This window comes from Mus musculus, chromosome 10, assembly GCF_000001635.26.
Source record: "Mus musculus strain C57BL/6J chromosome 10, GRCm38.p6 C57BL/6J".
Classification (NCBI taxonomy): Eukaryota; Metazoa; Chordata; class Mammalia; order Rodentia; family Muridae; genus Mus; species Mus musculus.
The window spans coordinates 97,733,759-97,749,987 of NC_000076.6; the positions used below are offsets into that span (position 1 = coordinate 97,733,759).

At 37.6% G+C, this 16,229-nt stretch overlaps 2 long non-coding RNA genes and 1 other non-coding gene across 3 annotated transcripts in view; 1 reads left to right on the forward strand and 2 right to left on the reverse strand.

Annotated features, from left to right (window-relative positions):
• Positions 1 to 16,229, reverse strand: part of Gm10754 (predicted gene 10754) — a 285,677-nt gene that overhangs the window by 52,345 nt on the left and 217,103 nt on the right. The gene's annotated exons all lie outside the window — the stretch shown is intronic.
• 4930525C09Rik (RIKEN cDNA 4930525C09 gene) overlaps positions 1 to 16,229 on the forward strand; it is a 38,931-nt gene that overhangs the window by 18,987 nt on the left and 3,715 nt on the right. The gene's annotated exons all lie outside the window — the stretch shown is intronic.
• Gm25658 lies at positions 10,999 to 11,126 on the reverse strand. Its single transcript, XR_003949121.1, has one exon. It is a non-coding gene; the product is annotated as a small nucleolar RNA SNORA17 (small nucleolar RNA).

Genomic DNA, 16,229 nt, shown 5'->3' on the forward strand with positions numbered 1-16,229 from the left:
GCACGCTGGCCTTAAGAGCCATTTACATTAAAACTCTTTCCATCCAGATCTTCTTAACATAGCCAGGGGAATAATGAATGGCAATCCTTACTAATTACTATCAGGACAGAAATTTAAGTCAGTGATTTAGCATAATCAACCCCATGTGGCATTCTTTCCATATATAGAATATATTATTGACTTCTCAACTCAAGAGTTGGAGAAGTATTTCTCAACTTTGCTATTTTGTGCTTGCTAATGACATTCTAATTTGACATGGATACCATTTTCCCTATGTTTGGAACATGGTACAGTATGTGTATCCCTGTGCAGAATGTGGAGTTTTCCTCCAGTGACTAATCTGTAAACTCAATGAGATATTTTTATGGTTTGATTTTTCATTGACTGAAATTCAATTCTCTCCCAACTGCTCAACAAAAGATAAAACCCTAAAATCCTAAACCAGGTCACTGAGAAAGTTATTTTTAGCAAATACCAGTCAGTGTTCAGCATGCTTTACAGAGATACTAGACACTATCACTTTTTCCCTGACAGATATTTCCAGCATATTATTCACAAATGTTATATGCTTGACCTAGAAATCCAAAAGATGGAGGTAGTCTCTGAATTTTGGTACCATTTAGCTGGGCCATGACTCAAGAAAAATTCAAATATACACTTCTATTAACAGAGTATATTCTGCTTAAAATATTTAATCCTAAATATATAACTGCCATGTTCTCAGTCCATATGATGTTGTTTATACATATATGATTTCAGATCTGACCACTTGGTATTGTCTAACCAATTTGAAGGTGCTTAATGACAGACACATTACTGTCTTATTACCAAAACAGGGGCAACAGAATTCAACCTTACCTGAGATAACTGCTTACTATCCTTGTTGATAGCTATGTGGCTTTGATAAAGTTTTAACAATGGCTTATTCTAGAAAGGTTTCCAAAGGGATGAAGAAGATGTTGGATAATAGGCATCTGATGGGATATGGTAGTTACCAACTTGGAGAATATATAAGCTAGAGTGGTTTGTTTTGTTTTGTTTGTTCCTCACAGAGACTAGTATATTTGTTTTGTTTTGTTTTGTTTGTTCCTCACAGAGACTAGTATATAAATAACAGAAGCCATGAGTGGTCCAGGTAGGCTTTTAAAGGCACCTGAGTGGATTAAATTTAAACTTCAACCACTATGACACATAGCAACTAGGAGGAGCACCTTTCCTTACCATATTTAAAGTACTTTTAACTGAACACTGAAGAGTTAGTTGTGTGTTGGACATTCGTCCTCTCCATTTTCTTCAAGATTTATCCAGTATGGTCAGTGGTCCAAGAAAAGGATAAGACTGGTAACAGCCAGGGTGTGCCATGCTAAATATAAGTGGAAGTACACAATTAAATAGAAAATAGTCCACATGGTTAGTCAAAGCTCAGGTCAGGGATTATTTGGGAAAGCCATTAGAAATCAATTCATTAACACTTAGAAATGTTAAAAAAAATCTTTGGACCATTTGTAAGTCTTCATTCTAGGATTTCCTTCTTTGGCAGTAAATTATTTAGTAAGATCGTATCCATGGTAATTCAATCGCTTTATGACTCGTTTTTCTGCAAGTGACATTTCATTTACTATCATGATGTCTTTTTTCCTTTTTTAAATGTAACTATGGATAAAGTTAAATCAATTTTTCCAATAATAAATAAATAAATACATTCTACTATATTTTTTTCTTTTTCAATCAAAATTAGTGTCTATGTGCAAAACCATTGTGTGCACTTAAATGCTTATAACCTGTTGGCCATTTCCACCAGTTCTTTTGAAAATGGGGAGCTCATTATATTTACCTAGTTTTAGCTAGCTCTCTGTTTTGTTCATCAGCATTGCATCAAGTTCTTCCCCCTTAGCTTATGTGTGTGCCCTAGTGGCAGCCCTTTTATTAGTAGATTATAGCAGCCAAAAACCCTCTTCTTAGTTTAATCATCAGAGTCTCAGTGTATGTGTGCATTGCTCACATATGCTGAAATGGATGGCGCACAAGAGCTTTTAATTCAGGGACTAAGCAGGGCCTGGGTTGTTCTGACCTGTTCCCTCTTACTTTAGGATTTCAACTTTTCAGCGTATACTACATCTAGTTTTTAAGATTACAAGTTATAAAGGAGAAGGAGATGAAACAAAGTTTGCTGTAATGCCACCAAAGGTACAGTCTTGTAATTCTGATCTTTAACACTGTCATCCTATTTCAGGGCATGTGGATTTTGTTGTTTGTTTGTGTCCTTGCTTGTTTTTGTTTGGTTTTGTTTTGTTTGTTTTCTATAAATTCTGTTCTAGCATCTCTACTTCTGCCATTGACCCATGAAATTTGTTCTTTGCATCTGGAGAGATGTTTAACATTATAGAAATCAAAAAATGCAACACTACTCTTATAAAGAATTCATTTCCTTTGTAGATCCTTAGAACAAATTCTAGCACCCTTACCAATATATACAAGGCATTTCACTTTATGATCTGTCACCATTGCTCTGTGCAATAGTCCTCATTTAATGTTTCACTGGACTATAATATATATATATATATATAACTTTCAGAGACCTTTCTTCAGATAATAACAAAAATATCAAAGATTAAGTCATTTAATTTAGCTCCACCCGTATGGGTTGTTAACGTGAAGCTAGAAGATGTCACAAAATTAACTAGAGGTTATATATGCCTCAAGGAACACTTTATTTCTTTTTAAAAGTTAGATTACATGTATTTTGTGTGTCTGTCTGTGTGTGTGTGTGTGTCTGTGTGTGTGTGAGAGAGAGAGAGAGAGAGGAGAGAGAGAGAGAGAGAGAGAGAGAGAGAGAGGAGAGAGAGAGGAGAGAGAGAGAGAGAGAGAGAGAGAGAGAGAGAGAGAGAGAGAGGGAGAGAGAGAGAGAGAGAGAGAGAGAGAGAGAGGGAGAGAGAGAGAGGGAGAGAGAGGGAGAGAGAGAGAGAGAGAGAGAGAGAGAGAGAGAGAGAAGACAATTTGTGGGACTGGGTTCGTTGTTTCAATTATGTGGGTCCCATATAACAGATACAGGTCTTCAGACCGGGCTGCATATTCCTTTACCTGCTGAGCCATCTCACTCCAATTCTGTTTCTCTTTCTTCTGCTATTGCTTAAATACTAGCACCCTGATGTTCACAATCACAGTGCAGTCCTGCGTACTTCTGGTATACTGGAATATTGTTCAAATATTTCCCTTGATGTAAAACCATCTCAACTGATTCTGCAACAATGTATCACAGCCTTCCTGCCACTACAAGTCAACATTATTCCAGGCACTGGACCAAATGATGGACAACATTCTATCCAGCATTTTAATTTGATTTTAAACCTGACATCGTGTTCATTTATGATGCAGGGTCCCATGGCAGGAATAAAATTTTGTGTTAATCATTCTTTCTATAAACTGATATGAATATCAGATATGCTACACTGGTTTGATATTGGATGCTGGCAACTTATAGTATGTAATGTAATGAGATATAAATTTTATAGCTTGTTGTTACTAAGTCTTTATGAATACTCTTCAAGCTAAATAAATGGTTAATGTATAAAATAGATATGATTATAGGTATTGCTGATACACTCATATGTTTGTGCATTGTATCAATATTTGTTGAGTACTTAAGCTATTGACAATTTGTTTTCCAAGATGTAAAGCATAAGATGGTAGGCAAAACATCCCACTCATTTATAGTCTTTATTAATTTTAAAAATACACATAGTAAATATATAAGCAAATTTTTGACAGGACTTGCTTGGTATATTTGGCAGCATCACACTTTAGTTAATGTCCTTGGAGAATTAGGGTAAGGAGGTAACACTTGAAATCAGAACTATATGTTGGAAAGGACTCAGCCATATGAACATCTTAGGAGAGAATTATTTCCAAATAGAGCTAAACCATGTAGAATACACTAACAAAAATATTCCATTGAGGAATGCTTAGAGGCTGAACTGCTTTCAGAGTCTTTACAAAAACATACACTGTCAACGTCTACCCTAATTCTGTCTTTAAGAAAATAATATAAAGTATAATTTAAAATTCCCAGTAACAACCTATGCTCTGAATTTTCTTTTGGAAATTTGAAGTAGACATACCTTGGGATATTTCAATGGTAGAAGCTCTTACCACCTATCATCAACATCTCAAGAGCTCCCCATGAAATGCAGCACTAGCCAATAAAATGTCAAAGGGAGCAAACTGGACATAACTCTTTGCATGCCTGCTTTGCTTCTGTGGTGAACCAACCACTGTCTTCTACCTTGTGGTCTTTAGGCAAATTGACAGCTGCAGGGTCCACAGTATGGAGAACATAGGTAATAGCAAGAGCATTCTAATCTCTCTCTCCCCCTTCCCCTCTCCTTCCCCCGCCCCTCGTGTGTGTGTGTGTGTGTATGTGTGTGCGTGTGTGTGTGTTATTTATTCTTCTCATTACCTCAAAAGATACCTGGAAAACACAACTTGGAGATAGAATAGCTAGATGGGTGAGAGTTCATGGGCACATGTATTTTCATCATGGTGAGGAACTCATGGCAATAAACACCTAAGGTAGCTGGTTACCTTGCACACACAGGAATCAGAACCAAAACAGGGGTGCTTTTCTAACATATATCTTTCTATTTGCTCAGTTCCCTGACATATGCAAAGGTGTTGTTCTTAGCTAGGATGAGTTTTCTCACACTTACTAATTCATTCTAGAACTGCACTCACAGGCATGCCCAAATGTTTGCCTCCTAAGTGAGTCTAGAACATGTCACTCTGTAAAAATTAACCATCATCGTGCTGCTAGTTTAGGGTGCTCGCACCCATACTTCACGACCTTCATACCCCATGGTATGCATAGAATTAAAAGCAGTATTTCAGCTAGCATTGTTTAGATGTTTAATTCCTTTCAGTTAGAAACATTTCTGACTACAAAATATGGGATTACTCTTCTGAATTCTATCATCTGCTTGCTTACATCTTCCATCAAATCATTTCTTAAACATAACAAAACAGTTAAACATTGTAATAAACAACTAACTTTATAATTATTGTGAATATTCAATTTTGGTGATTGTTACCATTTTTGAATAAGTTTAAGGGGAACATGTGGAGGGTTTGGAAGGAGGGAATTTGAGGGAGAATGATATAATTATAATCCCCCAAATGTGCACAGATTCAAAAGAAAGATAGAACTATGTGGAAAAAAACATAATTCTAAGAATGTTTCACTTAGGTTCTCTTATTTTCTACAGAGAACAAACAAGTATCATGTTAATTTCACTTTCCCCATAGACATGCACTAGACAGCTTGAACTGATAAAGACACATTACCCTCTGGAAATGTTTTACAGATTACGTGATTGGAAATGAGATTCTCTTGAGACTATGTGTCTTGGTGTAGAACCAGCATCCCCACAGCTATTCTCTTTAATACCTTTAAGCCACTCCTTCTAAACCATCTTTATTCCTTTGTGATTTTCAAATCACCCACAGAATTGCTTTCTTCTAGGGAATCCACATCATATTTAGCTAGAACCCAGACCCAGAGTGGTCAGCAACAACCAAATAATGAACACAAAACTCAAGCAAGGTAAAACTGGGTACTTTTACAAAGAAACACAACAAAGGATCACCATTCCAGAAACTTAGATATCTTAACAAAGGAGCACAAACATGAACAATCAAGACAATATGCCTATTTCAGATGCTAGCAACTCTATTGGATTAGGCTCTGAAAAAGGGCAATCTAGTTGAAGCAAAAAGACATGGACTCAAAAAATAACAATATTAAATCTGTTCCAGGACTTCAAAGAGGATATGAATAAACCAGTTAATGAAAACTGTGAGATAATAAAATAATAAAATAATTCAGGTATGAAAGTAGAATTTAACAAAGAAATAGAACCACTAAAAACCCCAATCTGAAGTGAAATTGGAAATAATAAATTTAGAAAGTCATTAAAAAAATCTCTGAGAGAAGACTCACTAATGGATGAAAAGACATCATAAATAGAAAGACAAAGAAAATCACTGAAGAATTAGGAAGTTTGAATAGCATCTGGCATGTTCTCTTATTACCTTGGATTGAAGCTAGATATCAACAAGAAGAGAATTGGCATGAAACATACAAACTCATAGAAGTTGAACAGAAAATAATAAGGAAATTTCCACCTTTTTTAGAGTAGAATGAACATGAAAGCATCATATACTATGGGACTCAAGGCAATAATAAGAGGCAAGGTCATAATCCTACATACCAATATCAAAGAAACTAACAGATTCCTTAATGATAACATTACATTTGAAATCTTCATATGAACAAGAAGAAATAATATCTAAAAGGAGATGCAGAAAGACATAATTAAATTCTGCTAAATGAATGAAATACAAACAAACAAGGGAATCACAAAATGAAGAGTTGTTTCGTTGAAAGGAATTCAATAAAATTAATAAGCCTTTAGCCATAAAAACAAAATCCCAGAAAGGATCCAAATTAATAAAATTAGAACTATCTTGACCTTTCTCAAGAAAGGGTAGAAAGTAAATGGCTGCTCTCAGAAGGCTTGAAGTTATTGGACTTTTCAGATATTCGGGTGTGAACATTCAGATGCTTCAGTCTTTCAATAGCAAAAAACATGGAGTTACCTGTGGAGTCTTAAACTGTCAGACCTTGTTGTGACATTTATTCTCAGACTTACATCAATATGACAATAAATTTAAAAATTAAAATAGAACTAAAAGGAGGGACATTAAAAGAGACACTGAGGAAATTCAAATAATATTAAGAACATACTTTAAAATATATATATTCTACAAAACTAAAAAAATCAAAGTGCATTTATTGATAAATGTGACCTACTTTATTAAAATCAAAATGAAACAAACATTTTAATCAACCCTATAACACCTATTGATATAGTAATTAAAAATCCACCAACCAGTAAAAATCTATGGCCAGATAGACTCACTTTAGACTTGTATCCAACCTTGAAAGAAGAATCAACACCAATATTCCTTAAAGTATTCCAGGGAATGGAAATGAGAGTAACATCTTCTATTTCTTTTATTAAGCAAATATGACCTTGATCCAACAGAAAAGAAAATTATAGAACAACATTCCTTTTGAATACAGATGGAAAAATTCTCAAATCCTCACAAACCATACTCAAAAAAATTATCCATTATGATCAGGCTGACTTCATGTCAGAGATAAGAGAATGGTTCAACATATATAAATCAGCAAATATAGTCTAAGTCATAAACAGAATACAACAGGTGTGTCCACCTTCTCATACCTATAATACCTAAATATAGTATTTGACACCTTTGCTACAGCAATAAGACAACTGTATGAGATCAAAACCATACAAATAGAAAAGAAAGATGTAAAAATATCTTTAATTTGCAGATATTAACACATAAAAGACCCATAAGTAAATTACAGTTGATAATTACTTCAAGCAAAGTAGCAAGATGCAAAACTAATACACAAAACTTTTGTATTACAAGAGTCATATATACAAGTGACAGTCATACTGAGAAAGAAATCAAGAAAATGGTACCTTTCAGAGTAGCCTCAAAAATATGCATTGACACAACTCTAGTTAAGCAAGTGATCGATTGTATAATGAAAACTTCAAAGAATTGAAGAAATTGAAGAAGATACCAGGAGAGAGAATGACCTACCAAGCACATGGGTTGATAGGATTAATAATGCAATATTGTGCATCATACCAAAAACAATCTACATATACAATGCAATTCTCATAAAACTCCAGAAAAATTCACAGAAATTGATTTTAAAAGTCTTTAATTTTATATAGCTGCACTAAAATTCCAGATATCTGAAGTCATAATGTAGAAAATTTGAAATATATGAAGCAAGGATTTAATGATTTAACAAATTATTTTAAAGTGGGTGGTAAGAATTTGGGGTTAGTTAGAATATCTACTTAGGAGCTAAGCTTTAGTTCCTAAAAGAATGCTAACAGCAATTTTGTAAGTACAATCTAGCCCAGAGAAGGAGTGGTTTGGGGTGAAAGGTATGAAATATACTTCATTTGTGTTAGACATTTAGTGCTATTCCCAGAAAAGAACAATAACTTAAGATAAGGATTTAGGAAACATTTCTATAATTATGGTACCTAAAACCATGAGATTAAATGATATCCTTTGTAGCTGAAGGCTTTAGAATATTTTGCTGAGTGGTCCTTCAAATATCACATATATTGATGTTGTTAGATGGTCTGCTAACAAAGAAAGGGAAGCATAACTTAACTTACTTGGCTATCCAGCCAAAGCATAGCCATATAAGTCAAAAGAAGGAACACAACCTTCTTGCCGCTCCATATATAGACTGTAGATGGCCACTTCACTCACTGTAATTATACCAGTAACTGGTATCTGGTGATCTGAAAGGAAGGCATTCTGTCAACATGTTGGATCATTGCAATCTTTCATCTCAGTTTAGGTCAAGCTTGACCCCCTAAAAAGTGTTTTCTCTTCTCTTCGTCAACATAATTTCTTTTTGTTTCCTGAAGAGAGAGCATTCTGATTTGCCACATTATTTGGCAAGCTGAGAGCACTGTTAAGACGCTGCCTGGAATTAACCGCACAGGGATGTGTTTTGCTGATAGTGTGGCACTTTCTTTAATAGAGAGCCTATACTCTTCTATGTTTCAAGAGATGTATTTTCAGAGACCAAAAATGACATAATGTACCAGGAAGAACTGCAGTTCTAATACATACCACAGTGGTAACTGAAGTAGTTCATGGATTTCAGCAGGGATGAAAGGAAAATTGGATGCTATGCAGTAAAAGAGATGCAGAAGCTGACAGCTTGAGGAGAGTCAACTACCAAGAACTTTGGGTTGGGTTCTGTACAAGGAACATAAGCCTCTGGGCTTATAGTTGGGCTATAAAGAGAACAGTATGCCAGTAGGTTAGACAGAATGGTGAGAATGAAAGTGCAACTCTGTGTTTCTGGGATGTAGGAAAGGTACCTGTTATCTTAGACCCCATGGCCCAAGTCTCTGAGATAGCAACTAATATCACATTCATCAGGGGTTCTTCAAGGATGGAATTACATGATATTATCCTGGAACACTATACATACTAAATGAAATATTTTCATCCTCTTTTTTTCCATTTCTGGATATAAGGACAATTTTATAGTTAAGGAGAGCAACTCCTACTGAAAGCAGAAGACATATAATACAGAACTCCGAAGTTTTTACAGTTTGCTCAAGAGATGCTGTGAATTGGCACTGTAGCAATCTACAGAAAGAGGGATGACTGATATTCTGAATATAAAATACTCTCCAACATTAATATTATCACCTGTCTCTTATGTATTATTCAGTGGGAAATAAGACAGTCAGGTGGAGGAAGAGCATTCTACCCATGTGTTGAAAGGCCAATCGTATTGATCTTCCTGTCCCACTGCCTCTGTCATTCTGCTCTTTAGCCTCGAAGGACTTTGAAAGCATGCTCCTGACATAGAATGTTTACTCAAACTCCTTTGGCCATTCTCAGATGAATCGGAGCTTGCCCCTCGCCTTAGTTTAGTAACTCCTCTCTGAATCTCTTCAGTCTATACCCCTCCATTGGTAGAGCTCTACTGCCTAGGCACTGTGCGGGGCCTGCTTTCCTGAATGCAGCCAAGGGGTGCTTGACAGCTCTCCCGTTCTCATGTCCCCAGGACCATCTTTCCCACAATGCCCAGGTGAAGGGTAGAGCCCTGAGATCTCAACATGTCTCTGGATAACAGCCCAGACCAGGGATGCTTGGTGGTAACAGAGTCCTGCTGTTGCATGGCCACGTAGCCAGATGTCGCCCCCATAGCAGCATAGGCCATCAACTCACCGTGGTCCCTGTGGGTACCAAAGAGCTACTCCCCTCAAGCTGTCCTTTACTCCCCTCAAGTCTCCAGCTGTGCCTCTCTTCATTGTGTCGACATCCTTCAGTTTCTTTCTTTTCTATTTCGCCACCACTTACCTGGGTTCTCTGAGTGTCTATTTCGCAGGTCCTCCGGGCCGGTGGTGACAGGAATGACACAGACACCAAGTCGGGTTCATGCAGCAACTTTACTTCAGGCTCTTTCTTTTACAGCTCTCTTCCCCAGCAGCTTCTTCTTCTACTGTCCTTCTTTCTTGCAGCTTTACTCACAGTAACTACTACAACAGCTTCTCTTAAAACTACTAGCTTCTACTTCTACTCCTTCATGCAGCTTTCCCTCTTACAACTCTCTCCATACTACTTCTGGCTTCTTTTACAACAGCTAGCTTCTACCGCTTACAACAGCAGCTTCTACTACTCCATCCTCTAGCAGCAAGGGCTAAACTCTTCCTATTACAACAGCTTCTCTTACTCTACTTCTACTCACAGCAAGGGCTAAAACAACCCCTTTTACTACTCCCGCCAACTCACCTCCTTCTAGCTCTACCCCACCTCATCCAATCAGAATTCACTCACGCCCCAGGCACGAGCTCAGGTCGTTCACAGATAGGCTGACAGGTCCCAATCACGAGGAACAGTCCAGCCTGGCAGGCAGCCCATGCATGCAGCCTCACTGTGCATGCTTGCTCGGGCAAGGCAGTAAACAAGTGGGATTCACGGGGCCTGCGGCCGCACCCACTTCCCACATGTCTGGGGTCATGTCAGGAGTGATATGCTCCACTCATGCATTATGGCACTGGGCAGGGTCCATTTCAGGCCAGCCTGCTCCTCATTGCCATACTGCTGGTCAAGTCAGCCCTTCCATGTCCCATGGCACCGATCTGGTGGCCACATGGTGGGTTGTATATCTGGAGGCTCCTAGCTGTCTCTCTGTCCTGCCCACCTGAGGGGTCACATGATGGGTTATGTTCTGGGGGCTCACTCCTATCTATGGCCTCTGGTCCCACCCTGCCTTGGGAGCCCATCCTGGCTTGGTGGTTGACTCAGATTAGCACCCTGACAGGGACTCCTGGCAGCAGCTTGCTTTTGTTAGGGAATGGTAGGCTATTAGCCATGCAGATGTTCATAAGTCAGAACACTGCATAGTCTCTCTCCTCTATTGCACCTGTTGACATGCATGTGACACAGTAACCCAGTAACCATACCTGTAATGCCTCTAGGGTCTACTTCACTTTGCTTGTTTTGCTATAGGGTTTTTCACTTGAACATCAAAGCTGATGGATTAGTTTATTAGGAGATATTGGGTAGGTAGATTATTAGGAAGATGGCGAGAATGTCCTGATAGAATCCTCCTGTCTCTGTCTTCCCAGCATAGAGACTGTAGACACATAGTGCTGTAGCAGCTGTTAATATGGGTCCTGGAAAACAAACTCAGGTCTTCATGTTTCCATAACAAGTGTTTTATCAAAGAAGCCATTCCCATCTCTCAGATTTGTATTCTGGTTCTGACAATCTTGATTATTTTGACACAAAGAATTTTGCATTGCAAACCTAAAATGGCATTTAAAAAATAATGCTCCCATGAAAAGTGGTGGGAGAGAATGATTTACATTTTTATCCTATCACGTACACCTATTACATGGCTTTTGACTACTGATGTTGTTTTTGTCTAGCTGCGCTCCTTCCCATACTGTACTTGGAATGAAGTAATCTACTCAGCCCAAATATAGAAAGGGATGAGTTATGCACAATTTTCTTTTTGGCAGGGTACCTATGTGACTTTTTCAAGTTCTTATCATACAAGATTTATCTTCTCTCCTGCTTAATATTTGAATAATTTAGATCAGTATGCACTAATGTACGTACTTATTCTATGCTGTGTTCTATAACCCAGGACTATCTCAGTTATTTTATTGATAAAATTATATTCTCTTTGGCTGTAGGACAAATGTTTAGATATCTTCTATGGCCCACTGCTGTTCTTTATCAACACTGTGTCCTGGCTGGTTCTGTGTGTGAACTTGGCAAGAGCTGGAGTTGTCAGACAGAAGACTTTCCCTTGAGGAAATGCCCATAAGATCGAGCTGTAAGGCGTTTTCTCAATTAGCAACCGGAGGAGGGGCAGAGGCAGTCCACTGTGAGTGGAGTAGTTCCTGGCCTTGTGGTCCTGGGTTCTATAAGAAAGCAAGGTGAAGAAATCCAGTAAGCAGCAGCCCTCCATGGCCTCTGCATCAGCTCCTACCTCCAGGTTCCTGCCCTGTGTGAGTTCCAGTCCTGCCTTCCTTTGGTGATGAACAGCAATGTGGATATGTAAGCTGAATAAATGCTTTCGTCTCCAGCTTCCTCCATGGTCATGATGTTTCATTGCAGCAATAGAAACCCTGACTAAGATGCACGGTAAATAACTAACTACTTTCCAGCAATTCAAGATACCTTCCCCACACTGTTACTGAGCCCACTTCTAGATCCCATTATTTCTCTGGTTCTTTTAGTTGATAATAAGATTACACATTTGAGAGCCTCTGCTAGGATGTGCTTGCTACTATTAGAGTGTGTGTGTGTGTGTGTGTGTGTATAATTAGTATACTTATGTTAACATGTTTCTAAATAACTAGCAATACATTTTTTACTCAGTGCATCTGCATTCAACTAAGCATGAAATTTCACTGACATCTTCAAACCTAATCCATCACCACTAGGCTCATTCTAGCCTTTTCTCATATTTAAATTTATCTCTCACTGATGTGAAACTTGGCTCTCACCATCCTATCCATTTATATAATAATTACAGTACATAAGTCTGTCAGTTTGTCTTTCTATTCTTTCTTAACAAGCTTTTTTAGTCCTTGTTGCATACATCAAAACAGCATAGGGGGTCATTTTCCCAGAAAAAACAACTGCACAATCTAGTTATACTTATGTTCCCCATTTTATGAGATAAAATATATGCTTTGGAAATTGGCCCACATTTTGACACATATTTTGTTCTGTAAATGATCATGAAATATTGAAACTAAATGGCAGTTTGTGCTAACATTGAGACTTATCAATAATAAGGAACAAGTAAAGGATAGTAAGGCTAATCTCAATAATTTTGCATTTCCTACCTGGCTTCATATCAAGTTCCTTCTTTTGAATATTATCAGGTGAATCTATGACTCTACAGGCTTGATAGTTGGGTAATACTAGGTATTATTATTAATAATATTAGTAATACTATTAGGAAATGTAAAACCACGAGCTGATAGCTACCTGTCAGAAGTAACTAGAGATTGAGTTAACTGTGACCTGCCTAAACCACTTCAGAGAGACAAGAGGGACAGAGGTGGATTAGAATAGAGGTATCTAATGGAAATGGGAGGGAGGGACAACTGAAATGGATTGACTTTTGCTTTCACATGTCGGCTGCTTTGTTTGTTTTATATGTAGTTTTACTTTTCTCTCTTAGCATTGCTGATTTGCTCAGCTGACCGAGAAATACCATCACATCCTTCCCATCTATACCCCAAATGCAGGCCTTTTCCATGCAATTGGTACTTAGCTAGAGATGTTGATAGGCCTCAGACCACATCCAGACACACTATAGGAAAGCAGGTACACACTGAAGATGAAGAACCCACTGCCTATGCTGATCACCATGGGATCCGTGAGAAACAGACAGTGGATGAGCCTGGAATGTATCCCCCAAAGTATTGGATACACATCTCCTGGCCCAGAGAACACCAGTCTCCCCACTCATAGCATGCATTTCTGCCTACTTCTGTGGCTGATTTCTAATTCCTGGTGTTGGAAAGCCTACTGTATGAGTCACTTTCTGTTACTTTATTCAATGTTTCTTATGTAACATCTTTAGCATGGCGTTGCTTTCAAAAATAAACTATTTTAAAAGAAGTTTGGGGTTCACTGAGTAGCTAAGGGGAGATTTTTCTTATTCTTGAGTCCTGCTTCTGTTACAAGAATGAAGCAACGTTCACATATCGTTATTCCTGCCGAGGTCTTGGTTTTATGCATCCCCTTGGCAGATGTACAGAAAATCATATCCACCCTAATGATATGAAAATAGTTCCAGGACCTCAACCCATTATGTTCCACCTGTGCAGCTGTTTTTCCTTATATCCCAGAAATACTGGTTCTTTTCGCCACATCCACAGTTTGCCTGATCGGAAATGCTATTACCCTGAATGGCGGTGTATATGACCAAATTACATTATTTCTCATTTACTAATTAATATGCACATACTTAAGATTCCTGCATGCATTTCAGTAGCTGTTTAGCTTGTTTCAACTCTGAATAAAAGATGTGTCCCTTCATTCTTGAAGCTATTCTTCGGTGACCGCTACTATCATGGTTCCATAGTCACTTAGTCATTGCTCCCAGGGTTGTATCTGGGAATGGGGACTGCCCTTCCCCATGTTCTCAGAGGCAAGCAAATCTCCCAGTAAGTTTAAATGGGATTCATCATCCTGCACCAGGCCCCAAAGATAAACATCTAGGATTCCCTCCACTTCTCAGAGCTTCTATTTTCCATTTCTGAATATTTCCTGGTAGTGAGATGACTCTAATTCCTCAGAGATGCAGAAAGCCCAGCTCAATTCTGCAAATATCTGAAAGGAATGAAGGTCAGCATAGATACAGCCTAGCTCCTCTGCAAACACATCTCCAAATTACTTTTCTCACTTGAGGCAATCATTCATAATTACATCTCTCAAGAGAAAGAATCTTCCTGCCTGGTTTACAAGTTACAGTGTACACTTCAGAAGTTACTGAAAGGTGAAGAGCACCTATAATTTTCTACAAAGTAATTAAAAAGCAACCTTATATTGTCCCTTCAAAAGATAATGGAAACTTATCATATCTCCCCCTTGACTCAAAAAGAAGGAAAAAAAAAAGAACAAAAGAAACAGAAAAACAAATGTAGTGCTCTGGAAATTGTACAACATAGCCTTATATTCAAAGACTGGCTCTGCTTTTCACCACCCTTTCTTTCTTTAATTTCTAGTTAGCAAGGAAGTGAGATGAGACATTTGCTAGCCAGCAACAAAGCAAGGGCTATTGATTCACAAACACTGACTTCCTGCATTAGATGCAGCAGAGCATCATCTGCTCACCGATAGCACTTCAACTGTAAATTGTTCAACTGGGGAGGCTTTTCTTGTCACGCTCTTCTTATTGATTTTGTTCACTTAGTGTCAAGATCATTATCAAATCTATAGTTCATCTTCAAGAGGAAGGCTCCCCCAAGATGACAACCCCTTGAGACAATATGTGAGAGGTATTGTAGCCACTGCTTCAGAAAACTAATGCTAACTTGATTTGTATTCTAATGAGAGATATGGTTCACAGACACTATATGATTTCTTTCCTAAAATAAGAGTTAAAATTTTGCATAGTTGCACATGAGACCTCTCATATCCATTGATATATGTAAACACATGAGTCATAAGGACAGTTTTTCTTATAGCAGACTCATATAGATTTAAAACAGAAGATATGTATGTGCTAAAGACTGGGCCCTGGAGGAACACTGTGATAACCACATAAAGAACCTAGCCATAGGAATGTTACAATGATACCAAAAGCAGTGTTATCATCTTTGATTAATATTTACTGACTAGTCATATTTTATACATTTCTCATGAAAGCCAAGCTAAGTATACAAATAGAAAGTCAATTCGTTCTCTCGGTAACTGTATTTATAGGGATCCTAGGTATTGCAAAAATAGAAAGATGGGTGAACAGTGGGACAATCTTTATTTTAGGCATATATAAATATGTTACGTAACTCTTACTGCACTCAAATTTTTAATTTGCATATAGTTACTTGCCAAAAGCAGATATTTTATGCATAGCCACAGATGGAAACCGTTACTCTGGATTTTTTCCTTTTTTTTTTTTCATTAAACTTTAATTGGAATAGATTGGCCCTACCTACAGGCTCTTACAAGGACAAGAAGGAAAAAAATCAATGTGAAAAATCATAGCTCCATTGCATACAAGAAGAGCATCCTAGAAGGTGGAAAAAATATTTGACACACACTGTTTAAAATGCAATATGTTATATTTGATGAATCTGAGTGTTTAAAAGAGAAACTCCTGTCAGGATCAGGGCACAGATGTAGAGACCATTATCCACATGTAGAAGCCTGGAGTTAGCAATACTGAAGACCTATCAAAATGGAGTCAAAAGCAACACTTTCCTGAAACAAGTAAACAGAGATCCTTTGAATTTTACCATGTTTGAAACCTTAGTATTTGGAATAAATAGTAAATACTATTTAACAAGGTATTGTTTACAATTGGTGTGTAATATTTTTATTCGTTTTAC